Raw genomic sequence first — 13,209 nt, forward strand, 5'->3', positions numbered from 1 at the left:
TTATCAAAAATCTCCCAACAAATAAGAGTCCAGGACTAGATGGCTTCCCAGGGGAATTCTACCAGACATTTAAAGCAGAGATAATACCTATCCTTCTCAAGCTGTTCCAAAAAATAGAAAGGGAAGGAAAACTTCCAGACTCATTCTACAAAGCCAGCATTACTTTGATTCCTAAACTAGACAGAGACCCAGCAAAAAAAGAGAACTACAGGCCAATATCCCTGATGAATATGGATGCAAAAATTCTCAATAAGATACTAGCAACTCGAATTCAACAGAATATAAAAATAATTATTCACCATGATCAAGTGGGATTCATTCCTGGGTTGCAGGTCTGGTTCAACATTTGCAAATCAATCAATGTGATGCATCACATTAATAAAAGAAAAGGTAAGAACCATATGATCATGTCGATTGATGCAGAAAAAGCATTTGACAAAATACAGCATCCTTTCTTAATAAAAACCCTCGAGAAAGTCGGGATAGAAGAAACATACTTAAAGATCATAAAAGCCATTTATGAAAAGCCCACAGCTAATATCATACTCAATGGGGAAAAAGTTAGAGCTTTCCCCCTGAGATCAGGAACACGACAGGGATGTCCACTCTCACCGCTGTTGTTTAACATAGTGTTGGAAGTGCTAGCATCAGCAATCAGACAACAAAAGGAAATCAAAAGCATCAAAACTGGCAAAGATGAAGTCAAGCTTTCACTTTTTGCAGATGACATGATATTATACATGGAAAACCCAATAGACTCCACCAAAAGTCTGCTAGAACTGATACATGAATTCAGCAAAGTCGCAGGATACAAAATCAATGTACAGCAATCAGTTGCACTCTTTTTTTTTATTTAAAAAATTTTTTTAATGTTTTATTTATGTTTGAGACAGAGAGAGATAGATCATGAACAGGGGAGGGGCAGAGAGAGAGAGGGAGACACAGAATCCGAAACAGGCTCCAGGCTCTGAGCTGTCAGCACAGAGCCTGATGCGGGGCTTGAACTCACAGACCACGAGATCATGACCTGAACCGAAGTTGGACGTTCAACCGACTAAGCCACCCAGGCGCCCCTCAGTTGCATTCTTATACACTAATAATGAAGCAACAGAAAGACAAATAAAGAAACTGATCCCATTCACAATTGCACCAAGAAGCATAAAATACCTAGGAATAAACCTAACCAAAGATGTACAAGATCTGTATGCTGAAAACTATAGAAAGCATATGAAGGAAATTGAAGAAGATATAAAGGAATGGAAAAGCATTCCATGCTCATGGGTTGGAAGAATAAATATTGTTAAAATGTCAATACTACCCAAAGCTATCTACACATTCAATGCAATCCCAATCAAAATTGCACCAGCATTCTTCTCGAAGCTAGAACAAGCAATCCTAAAATGTGTATGGAACCACAAAAGACCCTGAATAGCCAAAGTAATTTTGAAGAAGAAGACCAAAGCAGGAGGCATCACAATACCAGACTTTAGCCTCTACTACAAAGCTGTAATCATCAAGACAGCATGGTACTGACACAAAAACAGACACACAGATCAATGGAATAGAATAGAAACCCCAGAATTAGACCCACAAAAATATGGCCAACTAATCTTTCACAAAGCAGGAAAGAATACCCAATGGAAAAAAATACAGTCTCTTTAACAAATGGTGCTGAGAGAACTGGACAGCAACTTGCAGAAGGATGAAAGTAGACCATTTTCTTACACCATTTAGAAAAATAAACTCAAAATGGATACAGGACCTGAATGTGAGACAGGAAACCATCAAAACCCTAGAGGAGAAAGCAGGAAAAAACCTCTCTGACTTCAGCCGCAGTGATTTCTTACTTTACAATCCCCAAAGGCAAGGGAATTAAAAGCAAAAATGAATGATTGGGACCTCATGAAGATAAAAACCCTCTGCACTGCAAAGGAAACAACCAACAAAACTAAAAGGCAACCAACAGAATGGGAAAAGATATTTGCAAATGACATATCAGACAAAGGGCTAGTATCCAAAATCTATAAAGAGCTCACCAAACTCCACACCCGAAAAACAAATAACTCAGTGAAGAAATGGGCAGAAAACATGAATAGACACTTCTCTAAAGAAGACATCCGGATGGCCAACAGGCACATGAAAAGATGCTCAACATCTCTCCTCATCAGGGAAATACAAATCAAAACCACACTCAGATATCACCTCACGCCAGTCAGAGTGGCTAAAATGAACAAATCAGGAGACTATAGATGTTGGCGAGGATGTGGACAAACGGGAGCCCTCTTGCACTGTTGGTGGGAATGCGAACTGGTGCAGCTGCTCTGGAAAACAGTGTGGAGGTTCCTCAAAAAATTAAAAATAGACCTACCCTATGACCCAGCAATAGCACTGCTAGGAATTTACCCAAGGGATACAGGAGGGCTGATGCATAGGGGCACTTGTACCCCAATGTTTATAGCAGCACTTTCAGCAATAGCCAAATTATGGAAAGAGCCTAAATGTCCATCAACTGACAAATGGATAAAGAAATTGTGGTTTATATACATAAAGGAATACTATGTGGCAATGAGAAAGAATGAAATATGGCCTTTTGTAGCAACGTGGATGGAACTGGAGAGTGTGATGCTAAGTGAAATAAGTCATAGAGAGAAAGACAGATACCATATGTTTTCACTCTTATGTGGATCCTGAGAGTCTTAACAGAAGACCATGGGGGAGGGGAAGGAAGAAAAAAAAGGTTAGAGAGGGAGGGAGCCAAAACATAAGAGACTCTTAAAAACTGAGAATAAACTGAGTGTTGATGGGGGGGTGGGTTATGGGCATTGAGGAGGGCACCTGTTGGGTTGAGCACTGGGTGTTGTATGGAAACCAATTTGACAATGAATTTCATATTTAAAAAAATAATTAAAAAATGGAGGAAATATCCTCCCTGTAGAGCTATATTATTTAATAAATTATATAATATTCATAAAAAAGGGACGGTAAAAGTTTATTCTGGAAAACTTGGGAGGAGGGTATAGGGTAAAGAACTGGGGGATAAGAGTCACTCAATGGTATTTATTGAGCACCTACTAGTGCTAGCTACCATCTAGGTCCTGTGGACACAGAGGTAAACCTTGTTCTTGTGAAGTTAACGTTGAAGTCAGGGGAACATTCATTTAAAGAAGTTCTAATCATGTTGAACCTCAAAAAGAAGGGTCTTTACCCCTTAGCTCCCTGGATGTTCACAGTCCCTTTCTACCTAAAAGCTCCCCAGATTTGGAGAGATTAGGAGGGAAAAACAGTCGGTCACCAAATGGGTGTTCTTATATAACCTTCCCTGGGGCATGCAGTGCCTGCTTGTCATTACATTTACTGGAGAAACTACTCTAGTGACCCTTCCCTAGACAGAAAGATGTCCCAATGTGACTGTGTCTACTTATACTGAGAACTGGCTGGCAGTTTCCCAGCTAAAATTGCCACATAAATCATCACAATAATTATAATAGATAAGTTAAATAATACTTTGTGTCACCAGGCATCTCCATAACACATCTATCTCAAAAGGATTACAGTGAAAATTTAAGAACATAATGTCTAATGCGTTGCTTGGCATGAGGTCACTATTATACACACACACACACACACACACACACACACACACACACACACACGGACACATGCACAGTTCCTTCCTTAGCCACTATGAGAAGTTCATGGCCCCTGCCTCTGAGAGAGAATACAAATCAGGCTCCCTAATCATTCAGCACAGGCCGTCGGCCCCACCTCCTGCACATCTGGTATATACAGCATGTGAATCCCTCTTTAATCAACAACTCAGAATAATGGCATTTCCGACCCTCATCAGATAATTCAACCAGGAATTGATTGCAATGCAGCTCTTGCCAAATGCTTGCGGGGGACAGCAGATATTTGAGAGAAACTGCCTAATGGATACGTTAGCTACATGCATTCTTCTAAGCTTTTTCTTTGAATTAAGAAATCATCAGAACACTTATCTGGACTACATTATTGCAGTTCTTCATAAAACCCTTTGAATTAAAATGTGAAGTTCCTTTATCTGCTTTTTAGAGAACGTATATTAAAAATATCTGCCTAGCAGGGGACCCAGCTCACAGTAAGTAGGTCCTTCACAAGCATTTGAATATTGAAAGGGTGAATCTGTTTGAACAAGAACTGAGGTCCCCCCCTTCACTACAGCCAAAAGAGAAAATAACATCCGTTAGGATTTCCTTTTTATTCCTTCTCTCTCTAGGGAACTGCTCTCCATCCTTCACATGTTGGCTGGATATCACCTTCTTTCTGGTGCCGCCCCCCTTTGCAGGCAGGGCTCTAAGTTCTTCCTGCCCTGCTCTGCCTCTATTATAGCCCCTGTCTCATGCTTTTGCAATTATTTGCATTACTGTCGTCTTCTCCCTGGACCGTGAGCCACTTCAGGACACAACTGTGCCTTTTTCATCTTTGTAACCACAGTGCCCGGTCCACAGCACAGGCCCGGTCCACAGCAGGTTAATAAATGTTTGAATGTCAAAAGAATAAATAAAGCAATTCAGTGTCCCTCATATAAATACCAACCAAACACTTCTTCCTTGAATTCAGTAACAGGAAAACTTAATATTCTCAATACATTAATTTCTCAATACATTTAATATTAATATTCTCAATACATTTTTATTGAGTTCCTGCTTTATGCAGAACTCTTTCCTGATGTGACAGAGATCTCTGTTGTCCCTACCACAAAGGAGTCCTACATAAAGTGAGGGAGAAAACATATCTACAGGCCTATTCAAGGTAATCTGGATTCAATGTTCTAACAGCAGTACAGGGAAATGCTCAGGGGAGCCTGGGGATGGAAGAGATTAATTCCAACACGAAGACAGAGGAGGCTTGTTGCTTGAGGTTGACTTTGAATGGACAGAATTTTAACAGACGGATGTGGGGATGGGAAGCAGTCTTTACTTATCTGCGACTCTGAGATTTCTGAGCGCATGAACTGTGTTTTCATCTTTGTATCTACAAATGCCTCCAATGGACCTGGAATATAGTAACTTCTCAGTAGATACATGTTGAAAATCGAGTTTATGAGTCTAGAGGTAAATGAAAGACTGGAAAGGATGGTTGAAACCAAACTGGTAAGGACATAGTTCTGTTCGTTATGAGTAGACATAGAATGGTCTTGAGTTGGGGAGGTAGGTGATCAGACCAGGTTATCTGTAAAGGATGAACTAGAGGGGAAAGACATTGGAGACCAGGAAAGCAGCTAGAGGATACTTAAAAGTCAATGAGAAAGTAGATTAAGCAGTGGATGTGGAAGGCACAAGGAAGGGGTGGGGGTCTCTAAGTTGTTTTTTTGTGAAACTTCTCTATTTTAATATATTTTTTTTTCTACAAGAGAATAAATAGTTCTCTTGATGACTGCAGACCTGCAAAGCTGCCTGGTAGTATTCACAAACATCACAGTAATGGCGGTTCTCCTGATTGGTGTGCAGTCTTCAATAATCATAAAGAGTTACTTGCATGAAACTGCTGTTGAACCAGCAAGACTGCATTTATGCATCCGTCATTTTCAGGACTGTTGGCAACCCAGGCATATTTTCCCCAAAGAACCTTGCTTCTTTGTGTCACAATGTCCAATTCACTCACATTCACCTCAGTGACTGGACCTTTGGTAATAACACCCAAAATTGTAAGTGGGAAAGAAGGATTTCTTCTTTTTTTTTTTTTAATTTTTTTTTCAACGTTTATTTATTTTGGGGACAGAGAGAGACAGAGCATGAACGGGGGAGGGGCAGAGAGAGAGGGAGACACAGAATCGGAAACAGGCTCCAGGCTCTGAGCCATCAGCCCAGAGCCTGACGCGGGGCTCCAACTCCCGGACTGAGAGATCGTGACCTGGCTGAAGTCGGATGCTTAACCGACTGCGCCACCCAGGCGCCCCAAGAGATTTCTTCTTTACAACAAGAATTGGCAGGCAAAAGGTGGCTTCCAGTTCAGGTTGTATCATGGGTCTTTTTGAAACGTAAGCCCCTGGGCCTAATGAATCTTTCATATTTAGGTGGTTTCCAAGGAAAGCCATCTCCAATGAAGCAATCTTTAGTAACCATCCGCTTCCATGCTTTTTTCCTTTCTCTTTCCTGTTCAAATAACTTTTAACACTTCTGTTTCTCCCTGGTCATGAACTCTGGGTAGAGGGACTTCCCATTTTTCTACTTTCTCTTTCCATTTTTTGTTTAATCTTTTAAAAAAATTTTTTTAATGTTTATTTGTTTATTTATTTATTTGGAGAAAGAGACATAGTGCAAGTGGGAAAGGAGCAGAGAAAGAGGGAGACACAGAGTCCAAAGCAGGCTCCAGGCTCTGGGCCGTTAGCACAGAGCCCAATGCGGGGCTTGAACTCACAAACTGTGAGATCATGACCTGAGCCAAAGTTGGACACTTAACTGACTGAGCCACCCAGGTGCCCCATTTTCTCATTTAATCTTATTGGAAAGCACTTCATCTTGGACTGTGCCTCCCTCTCCAGAAGATACGCAGGTACTGCTTCTTTTGAAGTCTTTTCATCATTCTTTTGTTTAGGGTTTCCCTCTTCATGTATCCTGAGTCTTTTTCATTTGTGTTTCCTCGGCATGGTGCTGTTTATGGCAAAGCTTGTTTTTCGACGAATCATCTTTTTTGCCTTGTTTAAACATTCATGAGCTTTTTCGACCTTCTTTCTGTATCTTTTTCTCATGATAATCCAAAGAATATCCATAGATTTATGGTGTAACTCAATATATTTGTTGTATGGCATGGTGACAGGTGCGAGACTCCCAAGTACAGCTGCCAGGCCAGGAAGAAGCTCTCAATTTTCAGGTGTCAGAGACCCAGGAGCTGACTCCACACAGCCAACAACAGGAAAGGGCAGGATCTTTTGGTTTTAAGTTGACACTTCTGCTTACTTCTCTTAAAAAAAAAATCACTGAAGCTCTAAGAAGGACTAGAATAAAATATGCATTCCATCACTGGTGAAACTTGGAAAACATACATAATCCCAAACCTCAATATATAAAGACAAAAACTACATGGGATGTTGGGAACTGATGTAACAGAACAGAGAAAGCTTAAAATGAATACAGTTAAGTGTCTTTGGATGGGTGTATTGGTGAGAAGCAATTCTATTCACTTTGAAAACCCAAAAAAGATGAAAATCCCAGGAGTACCAGGTGCATGGAAGTGTGCCATAGTTGAACGGGGGAATAGGTTGGAAGTCTGTAAAAGGATCAGTTAGACCTCCAGACCCCAACTCTGCCCATCCAGGTGACTATCCCTCCCTCACTTTGGTGGGAAAGAAGAGATTTATTCTTTTTTGAAAATATTTTTAATGTTTATTTACTTTTGAAAGAGAGACAGACAGAGCACAGGCAGGGGAGGGGCAGAGAGAGAGGGAGACACTGAATCTGAAGCAGGCTCCAGGCTCTGAGTGGTCAGCACAGAGCCTGATGTAGGACTCGAACTCACAAACTCTGAGATCATGACCTGATCCAAAGTCAGATGCTTAACTGACCGAGCCACCCAAGCACCCCGGAAGAGATTTATTCTTGAGAACAACTGAACCAGAGCGCCTCTGAATTCAGAGATACCAGGCATAGCAGAAGGCTTGGCTGAGGTGGTCAACTGAAAAGACAGGAAATACGTGAGAGGCTGCATCCTGAATAGTGAGACACACAGTCCCCTACCCTACCCCCTAGATACCAGCTGCCACACTTACACCCTCATGAGAGGAGACTGGATTGTCCTTCTGTGGAGAATCTCAAATTGCCCCAGCAGAAGGAGGAGGAAAAGAGACAGACACACACACATGCATACACACACACGTATATTTCCCCAAGGAAAAAACCAGTCCATAGGTTGAACTCCAGCAGTCATTAAGCCTTGGTTAATCACAGAAGACTTCCCATCAGTCTTCCAATCATTTTAGTCTTAAAAATGAACAGAAGTTAAGTGGTCTAGATTTTCAGAAATGTCTACAGCATAAAAATCAGAGAGAAAAGAAAAAAACGAGCAGAAGAAAACGAACTTTAAAGAAAGCAATAATTAGCATCCTCAGAGAAACAAGGATGCTATAAAAAAGAAACGGTAAGAAAATAAGAAAAAGCTCTTGCAAATTAGCAATATAACTAAAATTAAAAATTCAAAAGGATTGGAAGATTAAATTGGAAAAATCCCACTGAAAGTAGGACACAGAGATAAAGATATGAATAATAATAATATAGAAAAGACAGGCAAATTGGAGGATTCTACCTCTGATAGCAAACCAGCAGAGTTTGTAGAAAGACAGAACAGAGAAAATGGATAAAACAAAGACATAATTTGATGATATTTTGGAAAACCAAAGTACAAAAGTATCTAGATTAAAAGTCCAAAAAGTGTTCCTCCCAAAATAAATCTTTTAAAAGGCTGCACCAAGACACATCCTCATGAAATTTCAATATACCAGGGGTAAAGAATTAATAGAAAAATATTCCAGACAAAAAACCAGGTTATATGCAGAAGTTTAGAATTAGAAGCTTCCCTGAAAGCTAGAGGACGGGGAGAACTACATTCAGTATTATGAAGAAAAATTATTTCCACTCTAGGAATATACAGTTAGTCAAACTATCATGATGTGTGTTGTAGAATAAAGATATTTCAGAATTACAAAAATCTCAACAAACCTAACTCCATTGTATCATGTCTACAGAAACTGCTAGGCAATATGCTCTACCAAACGAGGAAAGAGGAAGCATGAGGTCCAAGAAGGAAAGAAGTGAAAGGAATGCCCAGGTTAGTAAATAGAAGTCTCAGGACAAGAGCTGTGTAGCTGACCTAAACAGTAAACAGTTTATAGAACAGGGAGATTTAAAGTTCAGAAGACAACTCTCTGGTGGAGGGGGGGAGGGGCAGGAGAGAGAGAGAGAGTGTGTGTGTAAATGATACCAAACTGCATTTGAGAAGTTGCTGGAAGAAATGGGGAGATTGAGCCAGTCATTAGTAGACTGAATACTAAGAAAATGGGGAAAAAATGAAGGCAACTATGAACCATGTGAACACTAAAGTTGAACAAGGAAATGGGAAAAAAAGAAGGCAACTATTAACCATATGAAAAACCAAAGCTGAACAAGGAAGCAGCCATAACAGTATACTATGTGACACAGCAGTATATAGCTTTTACATGGTTCTAATTAGGGAGCTATTGAATACTGATTGAAATGAAATTGTGAGATAACTACACAGATAAAAAGATAAAAGAGGAGAAATCATATAGCGTGGTTGGGGGAGTCTGAGAGAGCTAAGTAATCATTCATTTTCAGAGGACCTCAATACATAATAACTGGTATTCAAGAATCAAGAAAAAGCAGTACAATCTTATTACTTAGAGTCATAAAGGTAAATGCTAGAAGAAATGACTAAAAGACGACTGGTTACAACTTGAATAGATTACTATATATGGTGGTTGTGCATTTCACAACTCACAGTGTTTAAATGGTACCCCCAAAGTTGAGTTTTGCACAACCAGCACAGCCTTATGCTGCAGTTCTGCCTCTTAGGAGAGGACCAAGCACTGGGGCAGGTTGATGTGAGAAGGGGACTGCTCTATCGAGTTAGAAACATTTTAGCCATATTTGCCTTTTAAAATTATGTGTTTGCGGGGCTCCTGGGTGGCTCAGTCAGTTAAGCGTCTGACTTCGGCTCAGGTCATGATCTCACTGTCTGTGAGTTTGAACCCCGCGTTGAGCTCTGTGCTTACAGCTCAGAGCCTGGAGCCTGCTTTGGATTCTGTGTCTCCTCCCTCTCTCTCTGCTCCTCCCCTACTCGCACTCTGTCTCTCTCTCTCTCTCCAAGATAAATAAATGTTAAAAAAAATTGTTTTTAAGTAAATAAAATTATGTGTTTGATTTTTTAAAAGCTAAAATAAAAAAGAGAGGAGAGTACAGATTTGAGACATACTTCTGAAATAGCTCATTGGGATGTGGCAGCCTCTGAGGGATACACAAACAAAGGGGAGACAGTAAAGATTGTGGAGAATAATCAGTTAAATAGGGAGGAGAGAAAAGAAAGGAACTTAGTGTCATAGACATCAGAGGAAAGAGTTACCAGAGGAGGGAATGGCCAACAGCGCCACATGCTGGTGAGGGGAAATTACGGGCTCTGGCATCAGAAGTCCTGGGCAGGAGTCTCATCAGCTCCACCGCAGTCCAAGTGGCTATTTCCCCCACTTATGAGGTATGAGGTGCTTTGAGGATGCCAACCTCACATCACCCTTTTTGCTGCTGCTTTGATGAAATACAGAGTGACAAGAAGGCTGGAGTAAGAAATCCTTTCAAGCCCCCAGTTTTGCATCTTGGCAATACCCTCCTTGAACTAATCAAAGTATTACCTGGGGAAAAGGGCAGCGCTGTTGAAAATTAATTTTACTTTCAAAGTTATATTAATTATTTCCAAGGCCCTGGGGAAGAAGTTTTCCTTTTAAATTTGACCCTTCCTTGATGTTGGGATTTCTGAGGCTCCTCGAGAATCCCCTGGAAACTCTCTGGCCCCGAGGAGTAGCTACAAGGGACCAGGCAGCCAAAATCTCCTTCCTGCTAAAGGACTCCAGCGGCAAGATGAGCATCCCCCCCTCCTCCCCCCCCCCCCCCCCCCCCACCCAGGACCAGACACAGAACAGGGGCATGAGAGTGGTACTGTCTCAACCCAGTCCCAGCCTGGTTTTCAGAGAAGAGACTGGATCTGGAGCCTGGAGGCACTAAGCCTGGAGCCCGAACCCACGAAGGAGCGAGAAATATCTGGGAAGAGGAAGAATCTGGAGTGGAGTGCTGTTCCAAGGTCACCAAAATCCCTATCCTCTTCGCAGGCCCCCTTACAGTGACCAGACCCTATAAAGCCAAACGGGGCTGTTAAGGAAGTCGCGACCTGACTGGATTCTGGGATCCGTCAGCCCCCAAGGGAACGCCCCCTACTTCATTTCCTGTTTAGCTTCATAGAATTCAAGACCAACATAAAAAAAAGAAAGAAAGAAAACCGTTTCAGAGAGCATACTCTATGCCAGGGATTATTTTCGGCACTTTATTTACATGAACTTTTGTACGGATGAGGAAAATAAGGTGCAAAGAGGTTAAACAACTTGTCTAATGGTAGAGACAGGCCAAATATTAGAGGCAGGCCCCCCGGAACACTAGACTCTTTAGCATGTCCCCAGGATCCTCAGCCACCAGTTGAGTAGAGGCTCCTCCCCTCCTCAAAAACCTGCAGTGATTCCCACTGACTTTTGAGTATCCAAGGTTCTTCACCATACTTTCCTACCTTTCTAATGTCATCTACACTATATCTAGCTATACCCCAGATGTACCTGCTACACGGAGCTTGTCACTCTTCTGAACGGCCCTGGAATCTCACAATTTTGGGCTTTGGCTAATGCCATTCTTTCATCCTACAGTGAAAAGTAGGAGAGTGATGGCAAATAGATGGAATGTGGAATTAAATTGATCTACGTCTGTCTAGTCTCTTTCCAGCTGTAACAGAGTACTAGCTGTCTTCTGGATATCCACTCTCCTTATATTTAGAAAGAACAGAACTTGACTTTTGGATGGACACATTATTATCTAAAAGACTGTGTGATCATGTGACTAACTTTTAGCCAATGATAGCTAGGTGAAAATGTGCAGAGTTAGAAATAGTTAGAAATAGTTGTCCCTTCTTCCTCCTTCCTGCTCTTTGGAGTGTAGGTGTGATATCTGGAACTCCAGCAGCCATCTTGCACCACATACCAGGGATGATGGAGCAGAGAGCCTAAAAAGTCCTAGGCCTATGGTGACCATGTAATGGTTGTGTCAACCCTGAATTACCTGCGTTTGGACTTCTATCTCATTTAAGCTTCCATATTTCAGGTGTTTGTTATTGGTAGTTCATCCTAACCTTATGATATACTAGCTTGCAACACTGGGGATATTCCTTACCTTTCTTGGTCTAAACCTCAGCAGTGAAACGGAGAGAATTATACCACTTGGTAATGGTCGAAAATAAATGACATAACATGAAAAAATGCTATATGTGCTGGCAGGCTGGGGAGAGATAATTTTTGGGAAGGGGAGCATTTCAGGGTTGAGAAAGTCATGCCACACCTGTTCCTACCTACTTCCCTGAGTCAAGCCCTCTGAGTTATACTTCACCCAGTCCCTGGGTGGCTTCATACTTGAGTAAGGAGGCAGTGGACCAGGTGGCCTTTGGGGCCCATCCAAAATTTAAATGAAGAAGAAGTCTCTCTACATTGACTGTTGTCCATGTTCATGGACAGTCCTGGTGGATTAGGGCTCCCTTTCTCTAGATACCACATGAAGACCATGCCATTTCTCTTTACAAACATTCCAGCCACCATACATCTGTATACATTGTCTCTCTTTCTCCTCCTCTGCTTCTCTCTCTCCCTTTCTCTTTGTCTTCTCTTTGCCCCTATCTCTGCTGCTCTCTCCCTGTGGGACTGAGAGGGATGTAAGAGACAGTCAAGAAATGAAGCAGAGCAAGGCTCTGTGGGATGGTGTGCTGAAGAACTTCTAAATAGGCTAAACCTGAACTGGTTAAACACACCTCTTTTGGGGTTTAACCACAGCAGATTACTTGCTTGTTTTAAAGGTTCCAAGCACTTTCAACCAACGTCTCATGACAGCTTCTTCCTTTGACTGAAGTTCCCCCTTTTCTTGGTTTGCTTGACAAACTTCTGCTCTTTCCTTAAAGATTCAGCTTAAATGTCACCTTCTCTAAGAAGCATTTTTCTGGCCCAGTTAGACAATAAACCATATGGAGGCAAGATTGGCATCTTGTCATGAAAGCGAATAGCCTTCCTAGATGTGTGTCTGAAGAGAAGTCTGCTCTAAGTTAGCTAGAAGATGAGCCAAGGGAACATCTGTAGGGATGGCCACAATGCCCCCATGTTAACAAGAAGCCATTTGGGGTCCCAGTGAGTTGCCAACTGAATGATCATGGACTCAGTGCCATTGAGCATGGCCATGATAAATTTAGCAGAGAGGAAGAAAAATAAAGCAGGTGAAACTCTGGCCCTAGCCTTAACAATTCTCAACAGGACATTCAGAGAACCTTTAACTTCACTCAGTGTACCCTTCTTGATGCGTCCTTCAAGAAAAACTGATTACAGTGGTCCTCCCTTACCCGCGGGCATATGTCCCAAGACCCCCAGTG

The 13,209-nt window shown here is 41.6% G+C and overlaps 1 pseudogene; it reads right to left on the reverse strand.

Annotated features, from left to right (window-relative positions):
• Positions 1–5,945: 5,945 nt before the first annotated feature.
• Positions 5,946–6,998, reverse strand: LOC106978121 (ribosome biogenesis protein NSA2 homolog; annotated as a pseudogene).
• Positions 6,999–13,209: the final 6,211 nt, after the last annotated feature.

Source organism: Acinonyx jubatus, chromosome C1, assembly GCF_027475565.1.
Source record: "Acinonyx jubatus isolate Ajub_Pintada_27869175 chromosome C1, VMU_Ajub_asm_v1.0, whole genome shotgun sequence".
NCBI lineage: Eukaryota > Metazoa > Chordata > Mammalia > Carnivora > Felidae > Acinonyx > Acinonyx jubatus.